This window comes from Lutra lutra, chromosome 9 (genome assembly GCF_902655055.1).
Source record: "Lutra lutra chromosome 9, mLutLut1.2, whole genome shotgun sequence".
NCBI classification, from domain to species: Eukaryota; Metazoa; Chordata; class Mammalia; order Carnivora; family Mustelidae; genus Lutra; species Lutra lutra.
Genome location: NC_062286.1, coordinates 108,503,387 through 108,529,825, shown reverse-complemented (window position 1 = coordinate 108,529,825; position 26,439 = coordinate 108,503,387). Strand labels below are relative to the sequence as shown.

Below are 26,439 nucleotides of genomic sequence, written 5' to 3'. Positions count from 1 at the left end.
CTCAGGTCATGATCCCAGGGTCCTGGGATTGAGCCCCGCATCGGGCTCTCTGCTCAGTGGGGAGCCTGCTTCCTCCTCTCTCTCTCTGCCTGCCTCTCTGCCTACTGTCTAATAAATAAATAAATAATCTTTATTTAAAAAAAAAAAAAAGGCCTTCTGATCCCAATTTTACTCAGTGCAAATATGAGGTCAGGGTGGCAGTTACCCGTAAGGTGTAGTGACTAGAAGGGAACCCGGGGTGGGGGGGTGCTTCTAGGTGCTGGGGATATTCTGTCTTGAGCTGGGTCCTGGTATGCAGGTGAGTTCACATTGCAAAAACTCAAGTTATCATCTTAAGATATGCAACACCTGGGTGGCTCATTCGGTAGAGCATCAGATCATCATCTCAGGATCCTGGGATCAAGATCTGCGTTGGGCTCCTCGCTCAGTGAGAAGACTGCTTCTCCCTCTGCCCGCTGCTCCCCCTGCTTGTGCACTCTCTCTCCAACAAATAAATAAAATCTTAAGAATGTGTATACTGTTTGGGGCACCTGAGTGGCTCAGTTGTTAAGCGTCTGCCTTCGGATCAGGTCATGATCCCATGGTCCTGGGATGAGCCCCACATCAGTCTCCCTGCTGGTGGGATGTCTGCTTCTCCCTCTCCCACTCCCCCTGCTTGTGTTCCCTCTCTCCCAGTCTCTCTCTCTCTCCCTCTCTCTCAAATAAATTAAATCTTTAAAAAAATGTATGTTTTGTATATATGTTAGGATTAATAGAAAATCTTTTAAATAAGGTTAAAATGAAGCCACATGATGGGAGAGGGATGGACTGTCTGTTTTAGGCTGAATGTCAAACACCTCTCTGAACAGATAGCAGTTAGGCTGAGATGGGAATGACAAGCATGAGCCAGACAGGTTCAAGTTCTCGGACAAGCATATTCAAGGCACAAAGAATGACAAGTGAACATCAACAGTAAAGCCAGGCAGGGAGATGAGGTGGGAGAAGTGGATAGGGGCCATATCATAAAAGAGCAGCAGAGTCTAAGTAAGGAGTTTAGATTTTACTCAGATCCAATGTGAAACCACTGAAAAGTTCCACACAGAAAGATTATGAAATTATTTTTATCTCTGTGAGTTGTCTCACCTTTTTAAGCCATAGTTTCATCATCAGTGAAATGGGAATAAGAAAATAAATGACATAATGCATATAAAGGGCTTAGCCTAGTGGTTAGCCATCAAAAACTGCTAATGGTTAATAGTAACATATTTCATTGAATTTAACACAGCAGGAATTACAAGGTGCACCACTGTTTTAGAAGTCATTAAAAAATATATTTTTTTTATTTTTGGTTAAAATATCCCACTAGTACTTTATCAGTTAGGGTTTTTAGTTTACCTTGCAAAAGCTTGGGGTCCTAGGTCACTTTTTAGGCATAGAAGGTAAAAATATAAGGTAACAGAAACATCTTCTATTCAAAACCTCACTGCTCTGAATCTCTTTTGAACTCTGAATCCCTCCAACTTCTTGTTCTGGGTGCTGGGGCAAGGCCATAGTAAGGACATGAAGGTGACCAGCTCGAAGTTGTGCAATACTTTTGTTATCCGTAGTGTTGGCCATATAAATCTGGTTTAGTATCTGCACTGAAAACAGAAATAGGATTACCTGCCTCCATTCCTGGGGAAAGTAGGGAACGAGAACGGACATCCATCTGTGGAATGCTTGGAGTTTCTTGGGAAGTGAGGCACTGTGAGGGTCCGGGTGATGTTACTGGGCCGTCCCCCCACCCCTGGAGCCGCTCTTCAAAAATCACACACCGGGGCGCCTGGGTGGCTCAGTGGGTTAAGCCGCTGCCTTCGGCTCAGGTCGTGATCTCAGGGTCCTGGGATCGAGTCCCGCATCGGGTTCTCTGCTCAACGGAGATCCTGCTTCCCTCTTTCTCTCTCTGCCTGCCTCTCCATCTACTTGTGATCTCTCTCTGTCAAATAAATAAATAAAATCTTCAAAAATCACACACCACTTGAGCTCATACACACTGCCCCTCCCCCAACGCCAGATCCTCCCCAAGTCCTACAGGGGATGGTAATTACTTTCATATGCCAAATCATTGTTCAGGTATAATTTTATCCCGGTCCTATTGATTCTTTGTGTTCTGAATAATCTGTTCTCACTGTGGCCTCTGGTGATTCACAGCAAGTCCTTTATTATGATTCAAGGTCTACTGTAGCAATACTTTTTATTTCCACTAGGTAGAAATTTTTCCTTTCTTCTACCTACTAAAATGGTAATTAAATTTAATCCCACCAACCTACTGGGGGGGGGGAGGGAACAATCCAATCCACTTTTTTTTTTTTTAAGATTTTATTTATTTATTTGAAACAGAGAGAGAGAGATCGCAAGTATGCAGAGAGGCAGACATAGAGAGAGAGAGGAGAAAGCAGGCTTCCCGCTGAGCAGAGAGCCCGATATGGGCCTCGATCCCAGGACCCTGAGTTCATGACCTGAGCCGAAGGCAGAGGCTTAACCCACTGAGCCACCCAGGCGCCCAATCCAATCCACTTCTATTTCACATGCCAGATGCCAGCTCCTGCCTGACTCTCCAACCCCTCAAACCAACGGAGTTCCTTCTCTGGGTTTCCCTTCCCCGAGGCCAGACACCCAGCTTCTCACAGCACAAGGTGAAGAGGGCTCTCATAAAGCAACAAACACACACACTATCTGGGGAACTTGAAAGTCACACTGCAGTGGAATTGCAGGTTTCGAGTCACTGGAGTGTGAGGGTCAGTCTGCTTTAATAAAAGTTCTCAATTCTGGGAACTGGCACTCTGGGGTCAATACTGCTTAATGGCAATTGACAGCAGGCTCTGTGTGACCTTGACCATGTTCAGGAGTGGCAGCATAACCTCAGGTAAGTAACTCCCTCAAACCTCAGTTTTGCCATCTGAAATATGGGGATTACTATAGTACCAACCTCCGGGGATTACTGTGAGCATCACATTGATGTGGGAAACAGAGGCAGAAGAAAAATTGTTGAATTTCCTTACCTACTGACAAGCCCTTAAAACAGGCAGAGTGACTCTCCTCTAGGGACTCAACTACCCCCACCTTAAGGCTTTGCTAAGGGCAAAGGGCAATCCTAGCCTAACTGACCCCTACCCCCAACCAGGATCCTGTAAGTCTACTTTAACAATTTCTTTGGAAACCTTATCTCTAAACGTCCAAGATAGTGTCAACAATCATTCCCAAGCATTTGGCCCAATGATATACATCTAAAGGGTCTCACGAAAAGGTTTTATTATTGGTAATGAATAGCCTTCTCCCCAGACAATAACTAGCCCCCCAAGGTCCTAGAAACCTTGCTTCCAAAATTCATTAGAGTCTCATGCCATCCCTAACCCCCTCCCCAACTTACAAGTATATAATAGACCACTCCTCACGTCCCCAGGTCAGCAGCTCTTCCTGACCACGGGTCCTGCCACGGGTCCTGTCCCCGTACTTTAATAAACCACCAATTTGCACCAAAGAGGTCTCAAGAATTCTTTCTTGGTCATCGGCTCCAGGCCTCACCCCACCAAACCTCACCTACATTCTAGAACTTCATCAACATCAGCCACAGGGAAGAATGAAATAAAGGTTGGCCGCCATTCCCATTACTAATACTAGTTTTACGATTCTACTAGAACTACCACTACACAGATGTGCCCTAGAGGAACAATAGGACAGCTGAATGCACTTGTAACTGAACAAATTCTCTCAACTTTTCTGGGATTTCTTTGAAGCAAAATCATGGTTTACTATAAATTTACTACAAATTTACTAGACATGTACGGACATTCAACATAATTACAGTTTGTGGTGGATGTGCAATCTTAGAATCACTACAGCTTCAAACTCTTAGTAGAATTTTATATCGGTATAGTCAAAAAATCTTATATCCCAATAGAAGACTTTCAAGCTCCACACAGAAGAGCCTCAGGTATCAGCAAACGACAGTGTGCATTTATCGAGCACCTGCTGTGTGCCAAGCATGGTTTATCCATTCAGTCCACAGATAGGTACTGATCCCCAACAGATGTTCCAGGCCCTGGAGATAGAGGGCTAAACCAAATAGACAAGGTCCTTGATCTTGTAGGGAAGAGATTTTAATGGCTGAGGAGGAAAATAATAAAAAAGTACAAAATAATAGTAATAAGATTTCCTTTATGAGAGGGAGACAGAGAGCGAGAGAGTGTAAGCAGGGGGAGTGGCCAAGGGAGAAGTAGGCTCCTCACTCAGCAGAAAGCCCGACAGAGGGCTCAATCCCAGGACCCTGGGATCATGACCTGAGCCGAAGGCAGACACTTCACTGACTGAGCCACCAAAGCACCCTGAAATCATAGTAATAAATAATAAACAGAAAAGTGTGTAGAAAGTACACCAGAGTCACATTGGGGGTTGGGAATGCTGCTAACCCACAGCAACCCTATGAGTTACCTAATAGCATTATTTTTTTTAATCCTTAGGAAATCAATGCTCAGAGTAACTTATAAATTGGGTCAATTTGCTTAGCTTGCAATGGTCCAGACAGGGCCAGGGACCCACACGTGCCAAATCCAGATCCAATGTCTTACGCACTGTGCAAAGTGCCTTTGTAATAATGAGGTTTTGCTTAGTTAACGGTCATGGCTAGTACGAGTCACACAGCAGGTTGGCCCCTATGACTTACATCAAATTCCCTAACTATCAGTTCTGAATTAATGAGGTTGAACCAGGTGAGGGCCAGACACAACCAGACTCAAGCAGCAGGACCCTCCTCCCCACCGGGTCACAGAGCAGTTGGGGTCAGCAGCTTACCTTTGTCACAGAAAAATTCAGCTGCCATTTCCAAAACAAATACTCAACTGCTTCTGTTGTGAAAATTAAAGACCACAAAATCTTTTTGAAAAGAAAAACAAAAATAGGAAGAAATGCAAATTCAGAATGAATAATGCCTTCAAACAGTTTTCTACTCAATGTTCTTTCTGCTCTATGGGCTGGAGGAAAATTGTCCCAGGGGAAGAATTTCACTCCCCACCTCCCCCCAGAAGGACCTCAATCTTCTCTTTTCTGGAGGACAAAGTAGAAGGACATGCAGATTTTTCAAGAAGGCAACCCAAAAGGAGGTTAAAGGAAGGGAAATCGAGGGATCTGGAACTACCAATCCATCGACCTATAAAACTCACAGAGCAGAGTTTTATAGAAGACGGACAATCTACAAGAACCACAAACACTAACCATGTCAGGGAAAGTGAATATAACCTAAACATGCTCACAAACCTGATGTTCCGAAGGCCACTGATGTTTCACCCCTGAATGATGGATGAATTTATCATAAAGTATTTATCTGATAATGTTCCATGGAAAAGACTGAAAACATGGTTTCAGTGGGGATGAAGGCAGTCGTCAGGTGGGGTTATAAGTTTGCCATTTTCTCAAGAATTCGCAGACATCCAAAGCCAAGATAATAGTAGGTGTACAATGTTAAAATAGATTGTAGGTTAGCAGGAGGACTGTAGAAATAATATAAGAGTGCTGGACATTTCAATTAAATAATAACAGGAGTAGTTTACCAAAGGTGCTTTCCAATTTGTCCTGTGCAAAAGTGGAACAGACCTAACAAAACACAAAACTATGGAGGGCATTGCGATACCCAATCGTTAAATCATGGAGATAAAATACATTCTGCATGATAAAACCAAAGAGAAAATACCAGGAGAGGTTGAGGGCCTGGGTGTATACATTGCATGGTAGTTTGGTGGGACATTATGTTCCCACTAACCCACATACGTTCATTTCCCTGAGAAACAGGTTGCAATTATCACTGATTTTCTTCCCATTAAGATAGGTTCTGAATATGCAAATGACTTTTCATTTTAATTTCATACTAAGTCAGTATATGCACACAAATCTATTTCTTACCAAGGTTCCAAAATAGAAGCAGCAGTACAATGGCAAAATTAGGACACAAAGATAAAAAGCGAAGATCACAAGAGGATGAGGAAAAAGAATCTATGTATAGTGTCTTTGGAAGCCAATTCATTTCCAGGAAAAAATAGAAATTTTTAAATACAATTAGTCCAATAAATTAGAGCTGCCAAAATCATGTGACCAGAGAAATTTCACTGGGCCAGAAAACTTTGTAGGGAATAGAATTGCAATGGTCAATTTTAATTTTATCCATTCTAAGGGCAAAATTTTTTTCATGATGACATCCATTGCTCCTGTTTCGGATAACATCCTGATACTCCTTGTGAATCCTCTCTACATTCCCCCCCCCGAAACCACACACACACACACATACTCATGGTCCAGGTAGTTCAGGAGATAGGAGCTCCACTCTGACTTCTGAGTCTGGGGACAGGTTTGGGCTCAAGTGGGGTCAGAGGGTAATACATTCCCCCAAGTAATGAGACTAGGAAGAAGGACTTTCATGTGACCCCCCACAGAATTAACACTGAAACCCAATTCTGAGACTTTTGCTGGAATTCCTGGGCATTCTGGCTTTTAACATTAGTAGGCTCTAAACCTACAGCTGGAGGGGGCCATCTTGCCAGAAAAAAAATGGGAGAACCTGCTTGAGAATGAAGCCCATCCAGAAACATACAAAGCTGGGAGATGATAAGAAATGGCACCATGATAATACTTCTAAGCTCCTAATCCAGAGGTATCCCTGGACATTTTAACTATTCAGGTCAGTAGAGGCCTACTTCGCTTGGTATACTGTGAGCTACACCCCTTTGAGTTGAGTCTTTTTCAAGCAAAAGAATCGCGTTGAAGACTTTCAGTCTGTGCTTCCCATAGCTTCAGGCTGCAAAAGTTCAGCCTACAGGGAGTCCATTCGTTTTTCCTCCTCTTAATACCACCTTTCATGAAAATGAATCAATAGTCAGAAATCAGTAGAAGTAATGTTTATTTCCTTTAAATGCATTTGACAAAATTCAAATTTCCCCTATGTGCCCAAAGCCTCTCTGCTTTTATTTTAGATTCTAATTAAATGGGCCAAACTTTTTTTTTTTTTTTTTGTAGATACAAAGAAAATGTGTACTTAGAGTTTTCACTCGCAGCCATGGTTTCATTAATAGAAATTGATGGAAAGGGGCACCTGGGTGGCTCAGCAGGTTAAGCCTCTGCCTTCGGCTCAGGTCATGATCTCAGGGTCCTGGGATCGAGCCCCACATCAGGCTCTCTGCTCAGCAGGGAGCCTGCTTCTCCCTCTCTCTCTGCCTGCCTCTCTGCCTTCTTAAAAAAAAAAAAAAAAAAAAAGAAATTGATGGAAAGACATGGAAATGCTACAGTCTCTTAGCAGCTAAGTCTCTCTGAATTTCTGCAAAGACCAGTGCATACTTTCTCCACTCTCCTTAAAACTGCCATCACCATTGTCAAGACCGCACAACCTTCCACCTCTAACTGAGTAAGTCACTTTGCCTCCATCTTTGAAGATAAATAGAGATGGCTCCGAACAAGAACGTTCATCTTCCCACCACCAAGCTTCCCTGAAACTACTCCATTCTGTCCTTTACTCCTCTTCTAGGAGAACAGTCCTCCTGGCCACTCCTCCAGGGGTCCTCTGGGTTCACCTCCCTACTATATCAATGACCAGCTCTTGAAAATATCCAACAGGGTGTTTGTTTGGGTCAAGGAACATCAACAGACAAAACAATTCACACAGGGCCTAACACCTCATCAAGCCTCCCAAGTCAGAGCATTATTCTCATTCATGTGTTCTATAAAGACGAATTGAGCAACTCACACAAGGCGTCACGTGAGAGGCTTGATCAGGAATAGCTAAAGTCTAGCTTCTTCCCTCAAGCTTCTTCCAGTCCACCAGGAGCAAGAGGGAAAAGGAACAGGAAACATGTGATGATTACAAGGCATGGTGATCCACCCTACCAAGTTTGGATCAAACCAAGCACATTGTAAGCGTTGTCCCTGCAAGAGGCCCATTCAGGCTGCGGACTACACCACCAGGAGGCGCCATTCACACGGACCAGAGGTGAATGGTGCCCCTGAATTTTTACAACACAGACGTCCTGAATATAAAGGAACTGAACTGTGAGCCCTGAAGTTCTGAAGAGGGAAGGGCAAAACTGAAATCCTCAGGGTTTCCACACTTAGAGCAACTGAAGATGGTAATGAAGGGCTCAGTGTTGATGGTCCAAAGCTACCGAGGACCACTCTTCCTCTGGCTCTGATAGCTCTCTTCCGCTTCCTCCTCCTTACCCCTTTAGGCACCCCAGAAATTACGGAAGGACTCTACATGCTTCTGCCATTCCTGGTGGGAAGCTCTAGCATTCAAGGTGCTATCTGGTGTGAGAAAGAAACCTAGAGGGCTCCTTGCTATAACAATGAGGAGTTTCTTAAAACCATACCTCAAATCCAAGGCTTAACAGACATTATTTTGAAGGTGCAATGATTTGGGACCTGCCAAGCGTGAATATCCTTACTGGTGATCACTATTACGACCTCATCAGCTTTGGATCCCTTTCTTGTGCCACACTGTTTGAGGCAGAGGGCCAATTTTAAAACACTTTGCCTACAATCCCAAACCACTTCAACTGGTAAGTTTTATCAAGGGAACCATCTGGGTTATTTTCTGAAACCCCACTACAGGCTGCTAACTGCCTATCAAGTACATTTCAACACCCCGTTAAAATATACCAACATTTACTGTATACCCATATATAAATATGACTAAGCCTTGTCTCTCTGCCCTTAGCATATGTGTTACACCCCCTTCTTTCTCTATGCAAAATTATTTTTGGTTTGGGGTTTCTAGCAAGGCCCAGACTCAAGACCATTTTTATTATTCCTGCCAATAGATACAACTTTTATTATATTTTCTCCAACGTTTCCCTGCTTTCGTGTTATCTGCTGCTAAAAAATGATCATGGCATGAAATACCTTTATTTGGGACACAGAGTTCTATTAATGCCTTGGAGGAGATGGCTTACCAACTGGTCCACCAGTATCTGACAAGAATGCAATTGCATTACACATGGGTAAATGATTTACTCCTGGGGAATATTTTATCCTCTGTTTTGTCACAAGGTCAATTGTAGCCTTACTTCTGTCCCATTTTTCAGTATCCAGTACATTTAACAACTGCATGTTTAATTACCTAAGACCCCAAGTCAGTACTGACAGTTATATGACTGCATTCAATTGGAATGACCATGACTATGAGAGCAACTTACCTCTGGTTCAGTGTCCTTTTCCATTGTACATGCAGTGTCCTTGTCTATGCTGTTAGATCATCCAATTAATTTACTCACCATTGGCTAGCAAAAGATAGGGTTTTCAAAAAAATAAAAACAACAACAAAAACTAAAAAACAAAAACACACGGACCTGTGAAGTTCTGCAGGCACATGCTAAGGAAAAACCAGGTATGGACATATCAAGCCCTTTTAATGCCATCCATATGCCTCCTAACTTCCAATGGCCTGTATCTGTGTTCCTAGGAGCTTTTTCCATACTACATAAGGTTGGAAATACAGCTGAATTAACATCCCCTGGGTACAGTCTTCAACCAGTTCCAGATGGAAGTTGGTGTATAAATATCTCAGCTCTTCATTTTTGGATGGAATCATTCTGAAGCATGAGTTATACACCATTTCCAGTTCCGCCAGTAGTAAATTCAAGTTCTGGTAGCTTTTCCTTCCTTATGTTACTTCCCCTTCTCTTCTAATGGTGTTCCCGAATTTTCCAAATAAACTACTTGTTCCTGACTCCTTGACTCAAGGTCTGTTTCGGGAGGGGTGTGGGGACCCAATCTAAAACAGAGGAGGTCAGAGGAATTAGGTTTTAGAACTTAAGAAAGTACTTTCTAACTTCATCTTTTATGCTTGCAGGAGAATAGTTTTAATAAAGCAAAGAAGATCTGCTCCTGGATGGGGACTCTGCCAGTCACTAGTCATAAAATGAGAATAATGAGAGCACCTCATTTATAAGCCCAATGGAAGCACTGAATAAGATAGGGCACGTAATGCACAACAATATCTGGCAAGTAATAAATGCTCAGATGATCTGTTATGGTAAACACCATCGTTCTAACTCTATAGTATAGCTTGTCTTTTTATAGCCACATAAATAGCTTCTTGAGCACCTACTATGTGCCATAACTTCATCTCAGAAATTATTAAAACCCCAGGAGCCAGAGCTGTGGTTCAAATTCTGTGAACATGGAACTGCATGAAAAACTATTTTCACCAAGAAAAATCTGGGAAGTTAGCAGGGCTGCAGTAACAGTGTCCTCAGCAGCTCAAGAATGAGGCTGACATTTTACCTGAAACTTAAAATTCTATTTCCAAATGAAAATTTCTGAGGGTCTTTGCAAGCGGCCAATTGTATGCAAATTGGAATACACTGCAAAATGGCCATAGCCTCCACCTCTGCATCCAAGGCCTTTGCAATGTGACTGTGCAGCAACTTTAAGTAGCGTCCACTTCCCTACCCCTTAAATCTGGGCTGGCCTCGAAATCTGCTCTAAGAGAATGTGCCTACAGTGACCATGTACCTTCTCCCAGTCTGGGCCTTAAGATGCCTGTGTACCTCCCTTTTCTCTTGGATACCTGCTCAGGTGCATGGGAACAGGCTGAGAGTAGCCTGCGGAGGATCAGGGTCACGTGACCCATTCAGCCCCCATCACCCTAAAGAGCAGCCTGTCAACCACCCCGTCCATGATTGGGTAGATCCTACAGCAGCTGGCTCTGCTGGTTCTACTGGATCCACCTCTTCTACCCACCTTCCACCCAGAATTCAACCCTTGGATTCCTTCTCTATCTAAACTCACTTGCTTTGGTGAGGTCATCATCTCTACCTCCAGCCCAAACTTTTTTCCTTAACCCCAGACTCAAACTACTCAACATTTCCATCAGAAGTAGGTGTCCACTGTTTAAACTAAACTCCTAATTGAGCCCCCAGAAATCTCCTTCTCCCACAGTCCTCCCTTCCTTAGGTGAAGGCAACTTCATTCTTCCAGGTGCTCAGGTCAAAAACGTTGGAGTCTTCCTTGACTCTTCCCTTCCTCTCATAAACCATACTGAATCCTAAAGAAACCCTGCCTGCAAAATGTGTAAGAACTGGGTCACAACTCACCACTTCCACAGCTCTAAGTCTGGTCACACCACCATCTCTCTTATCTGAATTATCAAAATGTTCCCCTGATCAGTCCTCCCACTTTCATACTTGCGCCTTCTCAACAGGGAAGCCAGAGAACTCCTGGTAAAATAGGTCAGATTCTGTCCTCTGCTCAAATCTCTCCAGTGGCTCCCCATCTTACTCAGAGAAAAGGCTAAGGTGCCCTGCTGACTCTGACCCCTCCTTCACTTTGTTCTAGCCACACTGGTTCTCCCCAGACTTCCTCCCACAAGCCAGGCATTGTACCTTGGGGCCTGCGCACTGGGTTCTCTCTGCTGGGATGTTCTCCCATATGCCTTACAAGGCAGACCTGCAGGAGTAGTTCCTTCCTCTTCTTCAATGTCACCTTCTCAACAAGGCCTATCCTGACTCCCCTCCCCCACACCCATTTAAAACTGCACCCTTTCCTGCCACCATCCCACTCACTTCCTAACCCCTTGATAGCACTCTCTTTCTTTCAAAGCTCCAATCACCTTCCAACATTCTATCCGTTTCTTCATTTATTTTTTACTGTCTCTCCCGCAGGGGAGGGATCTTTATCTACATTCACTGAAGTGCCACCCCAGTCAACACTGCAGTACTGAACTCAAGTCTGTGGGATAAATGAATGACTAGTGAGGAATGGTCACTGTGTATCTACTTTTATCCTATTTTTAAAATTTTATCCTTTAATCCTTTTTATCTAGCCTGTCCAAAAAACCAAACCAAAACAAAACAAAAACCCAAAAACCAAAAAAGCAGAAGCAAGCAGGCACCACCCTAAAAGATCCAATTATTTTTGTTTTTGTTTTTTTTTTTAATCCTACCACTTAAGTGGTTAACTTCACGAAAGTTTTTGTTTTATAGGGACATCAACATTCTTTGCACAATCGGGTTTACCTAGGAAAGAAAACCCCCTCTGACAGGTAGGCGGTGCTCTGTGTTTAAAATCAGGCTTAAGGAGGGCACCTGGGTGGCTCAGTCAGTTAAGCATCTGCCTTTGGCTCATGTCATGATCCGAGGGTCCCAGAATGGAGCCCGGTGTCAGGTTCCCCACTCAGCAGGGAGTCTGCTTCTCCTTCTTCCTCTACCCTTCCCCTTGCTCCTGCTCTCTCTCTCAAACAAACAAGTAAAATCAAGCTGAGGTCTGAAAAGAACTGGGAAGCCACTTTCTAAAGTCTTCTCTCATGCTCCTATTTCAAGCAAATAGTAACTCTATGGACAACTCTGGAATTTTCTATCTCATTCATTTTTCATTACTTTTTAGTAAGGTACAGTGATATCATTATTCTCAGTTGCCCTGGGTGATTCCAATATTGATTTTGAGCTTCTCCCAGCTATTCTATAGAGTGCATATCATTTATAAGGTTCTCCCTCACTTCTATGGGCATATTTGCATTCTGAATGTTTTATATTTTCCAGATGATAGTATCACATGAAATATGATAGCATCCTTCTGAGTTTTGATAATCCCTACCTCCAGCAAGCTCAAGACCACAGGATTTCCTTTTCTATTTTGGCTTAATTCAAATGGAACACAGAGGAAGTTTTTAATAATTACCCCGTATTGCAAAAATATTGAAGTTGAGATGCTGAAGCTTAACTATGCAAATATTCCCAGCAAATATTAAGAAGGCTTAACTCAATATTTTTTTTGCTAGGATGGAACTGTAAAAATATATCTTTCTGATGGGGCGCCTGGGTGGCTCAGTGGGTTAAGCCGCTGCCTTCGGCTCAGGCCATGATCCCAGGTCCTGGGTTCAAGCCCCGCATCGGGCTTTCTGCTCAGCAGGGAGCCTGCTTCCTCCTCTCTCTCTGCCTGCCTCTCTGCCTACTTGTGATTTCTCTCTGTCAAATAAATAAATAAATAAATAAAAATCTTAAAATATATATATATATATCTTTCTGAAATCTCATTTGCCTTATATTTAAATTATTAAACAAATAGGCTTATATTTTCAGGAAATGAGATTAAGAAGGAACATTGTATAATAATGACTCAAAACCATAAAGCAATCCTCTACTGTAATCCAAAGATGACAAATTCAAAAGACTTCAAGGGACAAGACAGCAACTTAAACAATTAAAATGGCCTGATGGGATCCCTGAGGGAGTGATGGAAACGGTGACAGACTGCAGACTCCATTACCTGTCTATGATGAAGACAGCTTCTCAGCTACGGTGAACGGGTGCCATAAGAAAACCTCGCACTGCCAGATTTTGTACTTGTGTATATATCGGTTTTCTTTTAAAAGAGAAGAAACCTGAATTTTTAGGGGAAATTTCACACCATGTGTGCCAAAAAGAACATATCCAGACCACAAGGCTCTGCTCTAAAATGGCATTGTCAAGTGTTTAGTACCTAATTCACAGTGTTCTCCCACACTTTCCAGCTTTCAAAGGACAGCCCAACTATATTTCACAGATAGTAAAAGTCTCCAGTCGTGTCCCTGATTCCTAGTTGTTAGTGGGCTCTCTGGGTGTTGAGTGTTTCTTTCAACCAGAGTAGAATGCTAATGTTGCAATGCAGGTACCCGCCACAGGAGTCCAAGCTGAAGTCAACCAAGTAATTGCTGTCACAGTGTATCTATATACAGTCTTTAAAATCCCTTCCAGTTATCACCCTAGAATAGTCTCTCTCTGGGCATCCTGCCACAAATATCTGTGACCAGAAGCCTGAAGAGACCTCGGTCCCACATTGGGGAACCCCTTACTCGAACCACTTACTTTGATTCATTTCCCTCCCCAGTCTTCCTGGTTTTTCTCATTTTTTAGTGCATCTGTTACTATGGAAACACGTGGTACCAAAGACCAGAGCAGAAGTGAATAAAACCCCAGCTTTCCATATAAAATATCAACTAATATTCAAGCACCATCAACCATGCATATTCATACCAGGTTTGAGACATCAGCGAAGTGTAAGTTGCATCTAGTAATCAAATAACTATTTGTAATATTTTTTTAAGAAGCTCAGTTTATTTATTTATTTTAAGATCTTATCTATTGGGACACCTGGGTGGCTCAGTTGGTTAAGCGACTGTCTTCGGCTCAGGTCATAATCCCAGAGTCCCAGGATCGAGTCCTGCATCGGGCTCCCATCTCCATGGGGAGTCTGCTTCTCCCTCTGACCTTCTCCCCACTCGTGCTCTCTCTCAAATAAATAAATAAAATCTTTCAAAAAAACTTATTTGTCAGAGAGAGAGAGAGCACAAGCAGAAGGAGCGGAGGCAGAGCAGGAAAAGGGAGAAGCAGGTTCCCTGCTGAGCAAGGAGTCCAATGTGGGACTCAATCCCAAGACCCTGGGATCATGACCCAAGCCGAAGGCACCCACTTAACCAACTGAGCCACCCAGGCGTCCCAGAAGCTCAGAAGCTCAGTTTATTTACTCTATTCCTGGAAAGTTGGCTCTTCATTTATGATTTGCTTCATTACTTTCTTTTCAATGTATTTAGAAGGTCTACTTTATACCCATATCCAATATTAGAATTTGTCTCTAACCAGAAACAGAGTATCAATCTTTCCTTCCACATGTTTTTCATTTATAGAAAGTAGAAGAAAAAAAATTCCATGCTAGTATTAAGGAAATGGATTAGACCATTTCTAGGTCCCATCCACAATTTTAAACCATCGCATTACTCTTTTGCTTCTAGACTCATTATTTAGCCTAGGTAACATGCATTTATCCACAAACATTTTTTCCTCCCACAAACATTTATTAAAGACCTGACATACATATGCATAAAGCTTGATGCTGGGGATATAGACACCGAGAGACAAGTTACCTGCTTTAGAAGAGTTCTTGGTCTAGTACAAGAAGGGGGGCACCTGGGTGGCTCAGTGGGTTGAGCCTCTGACTCCAGCTCAGGTCATGATCCCAGGGTCCTGGGGTCAAGCCCCGCATTGGGCTCTCTGCTTAGCGGGAAGCCTGCTCCCTGCCCCCCACCTGCCTCACTTGTGATCTGTCAATTAAATAAATAAAATCTTAAAAAAAAAAAAAAAAGGGAACCAAGTAAGAAAACATCTACAAAACAGTGTGATGACTGTTTTGAGAGGGGCAAGCTAAAACCAGGTATGAGAAGATTTTGGGGGTGGAGGGAGGGAGGGTAGGACAGGGGAGTGGTAGTTGGGTAGGAAGTTTTCAGTGGGATGGTGATATCAAATGATCTAATGTTTTTGTTTTTGTTTTGTTTTGAGGTGAGAATGAAGGCAGAAAAGATAAAGAGGCTGACACAAGGTCTAAAAGATGCTATGGCAAGTGGCAGTGGGACAGGGAAGGGCATATACAAGAAAGTTGAGATTTAAGGACTCCTTGGATAGGAGGGGGTAAAACACACTAAGAGTACTATTTAACTCAAGTCACGAATGGCTGTTACTCAAATACTATTAGAAATTTCCTTTTTATTATTTGTTTCCATGTCTCTGAAACCTAGACATCAAGAAAACTCTACATCAGTTTAAGACTTTTTTTTTTTTTTTTTTTTTTTTTACTTTAACCACCACCCCCCCATCCCTGTTTATATTTTTAGAGATTAAGTCATACCCACGTAGCAACTGTCTCTACTTTGGGGGAAGAATCTTTTAAACAAATGAAGTTTTCTAGTCTTCACTACTAGGAAGTTCTTTTCCCAGGTCAGTAAATTGCGGTACAACTAAATCAGGCAGGTGGGCAACTCAGATAACACTTCAGAACAACTTACTTTGAAAATCAGTGTGTTATACAAATATCTATTTGCAGGACTCAGATGATCATCCTCAGATGCAAAGGGGTCAAGTTCCATCAGAAAACAGTTAAAGAGTTTCTTAAATAGTATGTCAACCTTGAATTTGAAAAGTGAAACTAACAATTGTTGACTCTGTCATAGAATTTATATTTGGGACTGAAGGTGTGAGTGAGCTCATGCCTCTCCTCCCTCCCTCCTTCTAGAACTTGTTATTAAAAGAGTGACGGAACCAACGCTTGGATAAAGCCCTCTTGATTCAGTTGGACAGTGGGGGAAATGGAGGCTTGGGGTTAAGAACCAGTGCTTTATAGGAAAAAGAAAGGTACTCTCCATTGCTAATTTACCTTCATCACCAATGACGTAAGTGGCAATTCCTGGGAAAACTGGCAAAGGGACTCTCCTGACATCTGTTTTAAAAAATGTCAACCAAATGTGTTTCTCCTACAAGCAACCAGATATTGATTTTTACTTTTGATCATTCAGTTAATCCTAACACTGAACACAGCGAGGACATCAATGCATTTACTTTCCCTTTTCATGGGGAAATTTGCATGAACAGAAATGCTGAATCAGAGGATTGGAGAGTTAGAGTGGGTTGATTAATCCAGTGATTTGTACATTATTGAAGGTTCAAGGACTCCAAACAAAACTTTTCTTATCTACTGACATTGGATTTCGATGAGCCAGAGTTTGACTCCTCTTCACTATCCCACCTAACTTGAATGACCTATTTTATAGAGCCCTTCTGAAGATTAATTAAGATATACAGTTAAAGTACTGGGATGAGGATTTAATGCATCTTGTTCAGTCTGTTAGCTATAATCACAGGAGTGCAACCCACTTTTCTCCTGCTGTTTTGTTGCACCAGTAGCTAATTGTTGTGTGTGTTTGTGTGTGTGTGTGTGTGTGTGCGTACACAACTGAGTATCATCTTTCTAAAAGACTTAACTGAGCAGGCCCAAGCCTAACATTTCCCTTCCCTTTGCAAGTCTTTTCTCAGGGAAGACTGTATTAAATAATTACAAAAGCATAAATGGAGTCTTAATTATTATACATTTACATATGATAAATCAAGCTAAAACTTATTAAATATGTTCTATCTGCCTAGCTTGACAAGCATGCCTTTATAGCAACCTAGAAGCCGAGTTTAAATTCCGATTTCTTGAATTCCAGAACCCAGCCAAGTAAGGAGCACCAGCCTCCTGCCTGGTCCCCTTGCTCTTTCCACCCTAACCTCCAGCTCCTGTGTGTGGACTATAATTTCCACCTGTCCCGAGCTCCAGCCACACCTCCCACGAACAGTCTCTGCTCAGCCACCCTCGGGCCCAGGAGTCTTTTGAGCAGGGAAATCCAAGACCTGGGTAAGCAAAGCAGAGCACAGAGGGGGGCCATGGGGCACATGGGCTCTTTGGTACGGGGCGGGGTTGGGGGTGGCTGTGCAGGTACACAGAAGTTGGGGGACAGAGCAGCTGAGTTCTCTGCAGGGCAGTGTCTAGGGTGGGGGCCTCTCCCAGTAATTTAAGATTTTCTCGGTCCTGTTTTTAGTGCAACTGAAGAACAATTTCCCTTTTTCCCTTCCATTTGCAAGTCTTTCCTTGGGGAAAAGTTTATAAATAATTACAAAAGCAACATGAACCTGAGCATGAAATTACCCGGATGGCCACAGACATTTGCTGTTTATGACATGAACTGTGGGAAGAATACCAACTTACCTATGGATGTTTGGAATCACGTACCAAGCTATTTGAACTGAGACCACAGTGTTCATGGTGGACAAGTTCAAAAACATAACTACAGGACTTGCTAAATGTAAGTCAGAATAAAAACAGGCTTAGACTTGTGCTGGCACCCCCATCCATTTCTAAACTATACCTCTTGCTTCTGTGAAACTGGTTCGGATAATCCTTCCCACTGGTTCTTAACTCACTGGAGAATGGGGCCTCTCCTCAAAACTCCTGCCCATACCCAAAGATCAAGTCTGAAAGCCATCTGCAGGACATGTCCCTGCTGACTCCAGGAGAAAACAGCATCTCCTGGGTGACGGACCACCACACACACACAGCATCATGAACCTCGTAGTAGCTGTCTGTCCACATCTCAGATGTTCTCTGAGGAGGAGGAGGAAGGCAGGCTGCTATTCAACCCTGCTGGCCTATAAATCCTGGGGATAATGGGCATTTTAATTGTCTTTTTCGTGTTGGTTTGGTTTTGGTTATCACCCATGTTTGCTGTTTCTTTGTTAGTAAAGGGGGCAGTGGGCCTGCTAATTGAGGTGCCCTTCCCTCCTGGATGCCCAGAGGCTGAGTTGGTTGGTGGGGGGGGGTGGCTGCAGGGGAGGTTGAGTCCAGGTATAACTACCCCAGACTGTGGCCCAGCCCTGAGCAGCCCTATTCCTGGCTAGAGCCTGTTTCTCTAAGCTCCTGATATTTAGAGCCTGGAGCTAACTAGGTTCTGGTTTGCTTCCAAGACTGTTTTTTGTTTTTGTTTTTGCCATTCACCCTGCCCCCATTCCTGGCAATTCTCTTAGCTATCTGATAACCTTCTAGTAAATTCTTTTTGCTCAAGTTAGACAGTTTCTTTCATTTGCATGCAAACTAAGAGTCATTGCTGATACACTTGGCAGAGCTCCTGACAGAGATAATCAATGAATGTGTTACATAAATGAATAATTATAACCTGAGTGTGTATCACTACCATATTTGTAAAATAATCGGGTTTTTTTTTATTCATAAGACAATGCTATTGACTTTTTTTTTTTAATTTGGAAAGGTATAAAAAAAGAAAAGCAAAGCCATAATTCTACCATCTAGACACAAACTAACTTTGTTTTTGTTCCAGCTTTTACATACCTATAGGATATTTCCATCTCACAAAACACACATCATTGTGCACTGGCTTATTTCCACTTGAAACTAAAGTTGGGTTGTCTGGGTGGCTCAGCAGCTTAAGCCTCTGCCTTCAGCTCAGGTTGTGATCTCAGGGTCCTGGATCGAACCCCGCATCGGGCTCTCTGTTCAGCAGGGAGCCTGCTTCCCATCTCTCTCTCTGCCTACTTGTGATCTCTCTCTCTCTCTCTGTCAAATAAATAAATAAAATCCTTTAAAAAAAAAAAAAAAACTGAAGTTGTTCCACATCACTACATAAGCTTTGAAAGGATCACTTTTAATACTCCATAATTGTCTATTATCTTGGGACCTTCAAATATCTTCAACCAGCCCCCCAATTTTTAGTTTTAAGGGTAATTTCTTTATTGCTTTTGCCTGCAACGAATTCCTCAGCAGAGACTAAAATAAAAATTAAAAACCAGAGAAATAACTATGTCAAATAATTTGAACTTCGAAAATATTTGTCAAATGCTTTTAAAACTGTCCTCCAGGAAGGCTGTAGCACGTAATTCTCCCACCAGCAGTAATGAAAATGTCACTGCATCCCTCCTGGTACTAAGTTTTATATTCATATATATATACATATATAGGACTATATATTGCTTGTTTAATACATGGAACATGGCATCACATTTTTGTTTTAATTTGCATTTCTGTGGTTAATAGTAAAGATATTTATTAAATATGTGAATTAGCCTTTTTATTTCATCCTTTCAAATCATTTCTTCAGATAATTAGACAATTCTATTGGGGTGTTATTTTCTAGTTACTGATATGCAAGAGTTCTTCAGTGCAATTATTCTATTAACTATTCTGTCATGCTTGCTGTTAATATTTTTCTCCATGATTATTTTCTACTCTAAACTGTATATTTTTGCATATGAAAGTTTAAAATATACTCAAAGCGATCTTTTGCTCTGCCATTCTTTGCATTAATTGTTAAGTATTTTCTTCTAGCTTTGTTTCTCACCTGGCAGATCAACTTTCCAATATATCTGTAATTCAGTGAATTGTGCAAACAGAGGTTCTTAGTTGACGGTGTTCTACTTATTGGTGTAGTGCCTTGGTTTTGTGGAATACTTCCCCCTGCTTCAGAACGCTTTACCCATCACACTTCCGTTCCTTAGAACTACCTGAGTCTGTTTCCAGGCTACTCTATTCCAGTGAGCTATCTATTGATTCCTCTACCAGAACTAACGTCTACAGTGACGCTCAATGACCAGATTTTTATTTCTGTAAGGGCAAACCACATCAGATACATTCTTTTTTTTTTTAAATTTTTTTAATTTTTATTTATTTGACAGAGAGAGAGATCACAAGTAGACAGAGAGGCAGGCAGAGAGAAGGGAGAAGCAGGCTTCCTGCCGAGCAGAGAGCCCGATGTGGGGCTCGATCTCAGGACCCTGTGATCATGACCTGAGCTGAAGGCAGAGGCTTAACCCACTGAGCCACCCAGGTGCGCCCCCCCCCCCCAGATATATTCTTTAGCAAAATCTTCTTGACTCTAGTCCTGTAGTAATTCTTGTGGCTTAATGTTAGAATCATTTCGTCAAGTTTCCCCAAATCCCCAAGCAATAAAACTGTAGGATTGATTGTAGAAAAGTAACTATTTCATAAAATCTTTCTACCCTAAGAATAGCATGTTTTCATTTGTTCATTTCTGATTTTATGTGTTTGAGTAAAATTTTACAGCTTTCTAAACAAGTCTTTAGATGTTTTTTATTCCCAAATATTTTCCATACATTTCGTATGTTTCTTGAATTTACATTTTTGTGGATTCATGAACAAAATCCTTCTCTATTATATTTTGTAGTCAGTGAAGACCAGTATTTCGGGGTAGCCCTTGATTTTTTTTTTTTTATTTTCTTCTAAAGATTTTATTTATTTATTTGACACAGAGAGAGAGATCACAAGTAGGCAGAGCAGCAGGCAGAGATAGAGGGAGAAGCAGGCTCTCCACTGAGCAGAGAGCCCAAAGCGGGGCTCTATCCCAGGACATTGAGATCATGACCTGAGCCGAAGGGAGAGGCTTAACCCACTGAGCCATCCAGGTGCCCTACCATTGATTCTTAAACATGAATTTTATAACTAACCATGTCACCAAAATAGCTCTTTTTTTTTTTAAGATTTTATTTATTTATTTGACAGAGAGAGATCACAAGTAGACAGAGAGGCAGGCAGAGAGAGAGAGAGAGGGAAGCAGGCTCCCTGCTGAGCAGAGAGCCCGATGCGGGACTCGATCCCAGGACCCTGAGATCATGACCTGAGCCGAAGGCAGCGGCTTAACCCACTGAGCCACCCAGGCGCCCCACCAAAATAGCTCTTATTAGTTTCTTCAGGTTTTAATTGACTTAGTTGTGTATCTATCACTTCTACACATAATCAAGACACAATATCCGGGCTTTTTTTGCTACTTAGGTGAAAAGTTTTACTTAAACATACGCATTAAATGTTTATTTAAAAAAAATCACTTTTCATGAAATAAGATTACATGAAATTGCGGCCATCCTAGAAACCCAAAATGTAGCCTTGTAGTCCTGCATTGAACCACATTCTTTTCCACAGGGTACTCAGTTTTGCTTTTCTCAAAACTACCCAGAAGTGTGCTGAATGAGCCATTCGATCACTTCTCACTTGATTTAAATAGACAAATGGAAAAATTTAGCAGCCAATTAAGAATTGTGATTCCTGTGGAAGTCCAAGAAACATACCAGGAACTTGCTCATGTATGAACAGCGGTCTCTTATTTAACCCCAGAGATAGGATTAAATAAGAGACATAAGCAGGGGGCGCCTGGGTGGCTCAGTGGGTTAAGCCTCTGCCTTCAGCTCAGGTCATGATCACAGGGTCCTGGGAACGAGCCCCGCATCGGGCTCTCTGCTCAGCAGGGAGCCTGCCTCCCCATCTCTCTGCCTGCCTCTCTGCCTACTTGTGATCTCTGTCTGTCAAATAAATAAATAAAATCTTAAAAAAAAAGAGAGAGAGACATAGGCAGGATGATTTTTTAAAGTAGAATAGGGCTCACCTGGATATATTCAAAACACAAAAGCATGTTCTTCTGTGTATGAGCAGGTTCCTTTTTCCACAGATAAGCCCAAGTTTCCTATTTTCAAAGATCAGGATAATAGTATCTACTAATTATTAATTCATGGGGTATTTATCGTGCATCTGATTTGGGTTCTGTGTTATGGGAAAGACAGAAAGCCTATCTCTAGTAATGAGTAGGGATAGGGACTGAGGAGAAGCTGGCATATGACAGAAGCTGAATAAATGTTATTACTACACATTATTATTTACTATTAATCTCTAGAAGGCTAAAAGTCTAGTGCTCCATTGTCCCCCTAAGGCCTAGCATGGCAAATATAAATGTCTAATAGATATCTGTGAAGTGTTTGTTGACTGACTGATGTGTTTTACAAAAACATCAGTTGTTAGAAAATATTTTGACTCAATTCTCAACTGCTTGTTTAAAAGCAATTCTTCGAAGATGCATTTGTTAAAGCCAAGAATACTCCTCTTTTGAAATCAGAATGAGTTTCTCAATTGCTCTTTTTATACAAGTTAGTAAAAAAAAAAAAGTTTCTAAAAAATCAGATCTTTAAGTTGGCACAGGAAAATGCTGTAAGAATATTCATTCTTTCACTCATTTGCCAATACCGAGCATCTTCTACATGCAAGACACAAAACAAATGGCCACTAGAGTTTACAGAAATTAAATATCCAAAGAAATAAATAGGAAATTACAAATAGAGGTAAGTGCCTCATGGCTATGGAAGAAAATTAGAAGGGTGATAAGGAGAATGGGGCTGCTGGGGAAGAGAGACCAAGGAGGCCTAAAGGATGAGTAGTTTGCCCTGGCAAGGTATAGGAGAAGTGCTTGGGATAGTCAACAGACATGAGGTCAATGTTAACAGCAATAAGAGGGGATGCCCAAGATAAGGCTGGCTAAGTATATCCAAGGCTCAGACCATCTCTGGACCCCATCTCAAGTATGTGAATGCATTTTATGCAAGGAACTGACACGATCTTATCTGTTCTCGAAGAATGATTGGAGGGGCCAAGCAAGGAGCCAGGGGTCTTCCTAGAAAGTTATGCTAGTGATCCAGGAGAGAGATGATGACTTGAGGTTTGATGGTGTGGTGGTGGGGATGGAAAGAAGAATCTATCTAGAGATATATGTAGGAAACAAAATTTATGTAACTTTGTGATGATTTGGGATTTGGAGGGCACGGGATGAAGGTGTCAAAGACAATTCTCGAGTCTGGCTAAAGAAACACCATGGACGGTGGTGAAAGATTAGAAAGGTGTTAAGATTGGGGTGTATCTGTTGCTCTTGTCATTTTTCTCATTCAATTTGGTTTTCTGCTGCTTATTTGCATTGTAGTCAGTGGGGTAACAAAAAGAGAAGAGGCAACATTAACAAATGCCATTGGGACAGGGTGTGTCAGGTAGGTCACCTGTAGGAGACTGAGATCCTGGAGCAGCTAGGTTTTCAGATAAGTGGTATTTGTCTAGTACCTCTAAATACTGCTCTTCCTTACCATGGTTGGGAAACATCAAATAAGTTAACTGGATTAAATAACCTTGAAAATATTTTCCAAAACCATAATACTCTACCTTCTAGTCCTATGCTGAAATAATCAGGTCATTAAACACAGATCACAGGAGTGTTGACACATAGCGTCCTCCAAATATTATTCATGCCTAACCAGAACCTATAAATGTGACCTTATTTGGAAACAGGATCTTTGCTGATATAATCAAGAGGAGGTCATACTGAATTGCAATGGACCCTAAATTCAATATGGTGTCCTTATAAGAAGGGGAAACTTGGGTGGCTCAGTGGGTTAAGCCTCTGCTTTCAGCTCAGGTCATGATCTCAGGGTCCTGGGATCGAGCCCCACATCGGGCTCTCTGCTCCACGAGGAGCCTGCTTCCTCCTCCTCCTCTCTCTCTCTCTACCTGTCTTTCTGCCTACTTGTGATCTCTGTCTGCCAAATAAAAAAAAAAGGGGAGGGGGGACTTTGCCATATGAAGATGGATGCAGGAATTGGGAGCTATGTTGCCACAAGCCAAGGTACACCTGGGGCCACCACAGGCTGGAAAAGGGCAAAAGAGGGTCCTCCTCAAGAGGCTTCAGTGGGAACATGGCCTTGTCTGCATCCTGATTATGGAGCTCCAGCCTCCAAAACAGTGAGAGAATACATTTTGTTTTGAGCTCCCTGGTTTTTGGCAATTTGTTATGGCAGCTCTAGGAAGCAAACAGTTGGAGAGTTAGATCACTTGTTTGGGGCTGACTAGCATTAACACAGGGCACACTGTGAATGTTAAATAAATATCCATTTTCCTTCCTCTTCTGAGGGTCACCACCATTTTTCTGGTGGTTTAGGAGTCATCCACACACCCACGCATTTAGGTAAATCTCTGTCCCCAGGATTGTTTAACAGGGGAGGAAGCCAAGGTGCCACAAAGTTAAATCTGCCCAAGATCAGAGAGTTAAGAACAGAGGAGTCAGAGCCCAAACTCAGCTGTCTCATCCCCAAGATGGTACCACGCCCAGGAACACCTGCCTCTCACACCTGCAGCGTTGAAGCGAAGGAGAGGAGCTGCCAAACTGTGTTTTCAACGCCTGCAATTAAAACTCACATTTATTAACAAAATTCCAAGTTGCAGGCACCTAGTATACCAAACTTCACCCTTTCCCAGAGGAACACAAAAATCTTATTCTAAGACCAATACTATCAATAAACTTGCCATCAACTCGATTGCTTCTATCAGCAGCGTTTCTGCTTCGCACATTACGTATTCCACCTCAAGGTATTACCATCAGATTGGACATGTACGGCTTTAATTTACTTAGACGCATTTTCCTCAAGCACTCCCCATTTCATTTTGAGGATACTGACTCATTCTTGCCACCTAAGGAGACCAAAAGAATACATACTCTAAGTACGGAGGAAAGGGTCTCTAAACTTCATAATCACAGAAGACCATCCTTTAAATGATAAAGTAAAAAATAAAAGCATGTTCTAAATTTACCTTCTCTCCTTAACTCAGGGAGTTGTGCTGAATATAACAGATATAGAACTACAAGGCGGCAGAGCTGTTATTCTGGGGTGCCAGTTTCATAGACTTCTAGTGTAGGAGGGGCTTTTCAAGAGTGTCTTGTCCATCTGGACTCAGGTGAGAGACATTGTATCTACATACGACCAAACCCCAGAAGAGAAAAGGGACATGCTGAGAGATTTTGTGAGTTATCTAAGACTCCATGGTTATTTCTTGGTAGAACCCTGTACAAAGCCAGGTTTCCCAATTTCCCCAAAAGCGTATTTAACCTCCCAAACTGTCACCAGCTATTAAAGATAACACTTTCTCCTGGCTTCCTGCCAACTTCTCTATTAATTTGACCTTAAAAAAAAAAAAAAAAAGACCACCACAGGCAGCCCCACTGGTTCAAATTCCTTTAACGGATACCTAATGTTGAATTAACTTGAGTCCCATGTTTAAACCTCCAGCCACACACACATGGGTTCGAGAAGGGCAAACACGCTTCTCCAAACCGGGCACAGATGATCTTTAGACTTTTCAAGTTTACCCTCCAGGAGGCCGACATCACACGCGATTTTGACAAGAGTTTGGAACCGAGATCCTCTTCCACACTCTGCCCACACCCGTGCCCACGAGCAGAAGTTCTCTCTCCATTACAACCCACCACGCGCGCGCACACACATACACACACATACACACCAAGGCAAGTAACAAAGGAAAACACAGCCCCATAAAGGTTCAGCTATTACATCTTCCAGTCCACACCTGCCAAGAGACAAAAACCATACGGAAATCCTGCCCTGGCAATGTGTGCAACACGCCTGGGGAGAAACACCCTGGCTCCCCCCTGGGCGTGCGCGGCTGTATACACAAAGAACCGGTGCGGGGCTTGCTAGAGGTCCGGGGGACCAGCGCACTCCCAAAACTGGTATCCGGGGGTCTCCCCCTCGCCCTCTCGCCCGGCAGAAAGGAACTATCCTTTATTTGACCCGCAGAGAGCCCAGGCTGGATGGCAGCGCATGGGGGGTGGGGGCGGTCCCCGGATCCCTGCCCTGCAGCCCGCCGGTCCCCAGCCTCTGGCATCTCCTAGGCGATGCACAATCGCGCGCTGTCAGATGCCCGCTTCGCATCCTCCGCCGGCGAAGCGAGATGCCCGGGGTCCCAGCCGGGCGCATCCCCCCAAGCGCCCCTCCCCGCGCGGCTACCCACCCAGGAAGCCCAGCCTGGCGCGCCTGCCTACCTGGCGGCTGGCTGTCAGCGCAGCGGCGGCGCCTCCTCCGCTTCCCCTCCGCGGCTGCTACATCGCTCGGAGCGCCATGTTCCCGGTCTCCGCGGGCGCACGCCGGGCAACTACTACGGGCTGGGTAGGTGCAAGGGGGGCGGGGGCCAGAGGGAGGGGGTGGGAGGCAGAGCCGCGGCTTTCTACTCTCCACCCAAGCCTCCCCCAGCTACTGAGCATGCCCAGCTGCCCGGCTTCGCCCCTAGGAGGACTTTCCACGAGCGCACGCAGCTGTTCCGGGTTTTCGCGGCAGCCGGCGGGAGGCAGGCAGTAGCAGCTGCGGTGGGGGGTGGGGGGGGGGAGTCGGGGGGAGTGTCTCCACTCTGCGGAGCCTGGAGCCGGGAGAAAGCAGCCTCTTGCCAAGCCAGTTACCCAGCTGCCCTACCCCGGCGCCG

The 26,439-nt window shown here is 43.1% G+C and overlaps 1 protein-coding gene across 3 annotated transcripts in view; it reads right to left on the bottom strand.

Moving 5' to 3' along the window:
- PAK5 (p21 (RAC1) activated kinase 5) overlaps positions 1-26,292 on the bottom strand; it is a 295,759-nt gene extending 269,467 nt beyond the window's left edge. The window contains exons 1-2 of one of the 3 annotated variants that reach the window (XM_047746869.1): positions 26,006-26,292; positions 24,757-24,916 (exon numbers count right to left, since the gene is read on the bottom strand). The gene's annotated coding sequence lies outside the window, so the exon portion shown is untranslated. The remainder of the gene's footprint in view (positions 1-24,756; positions 24,917-26,005) is intronic. The other 2 variants (XM_047746867.1, XM_047746868.1) reach the window with 2 other exon arrangements.
- Positions 26,293-26,439: the final 147 nt, after the last annotated feature.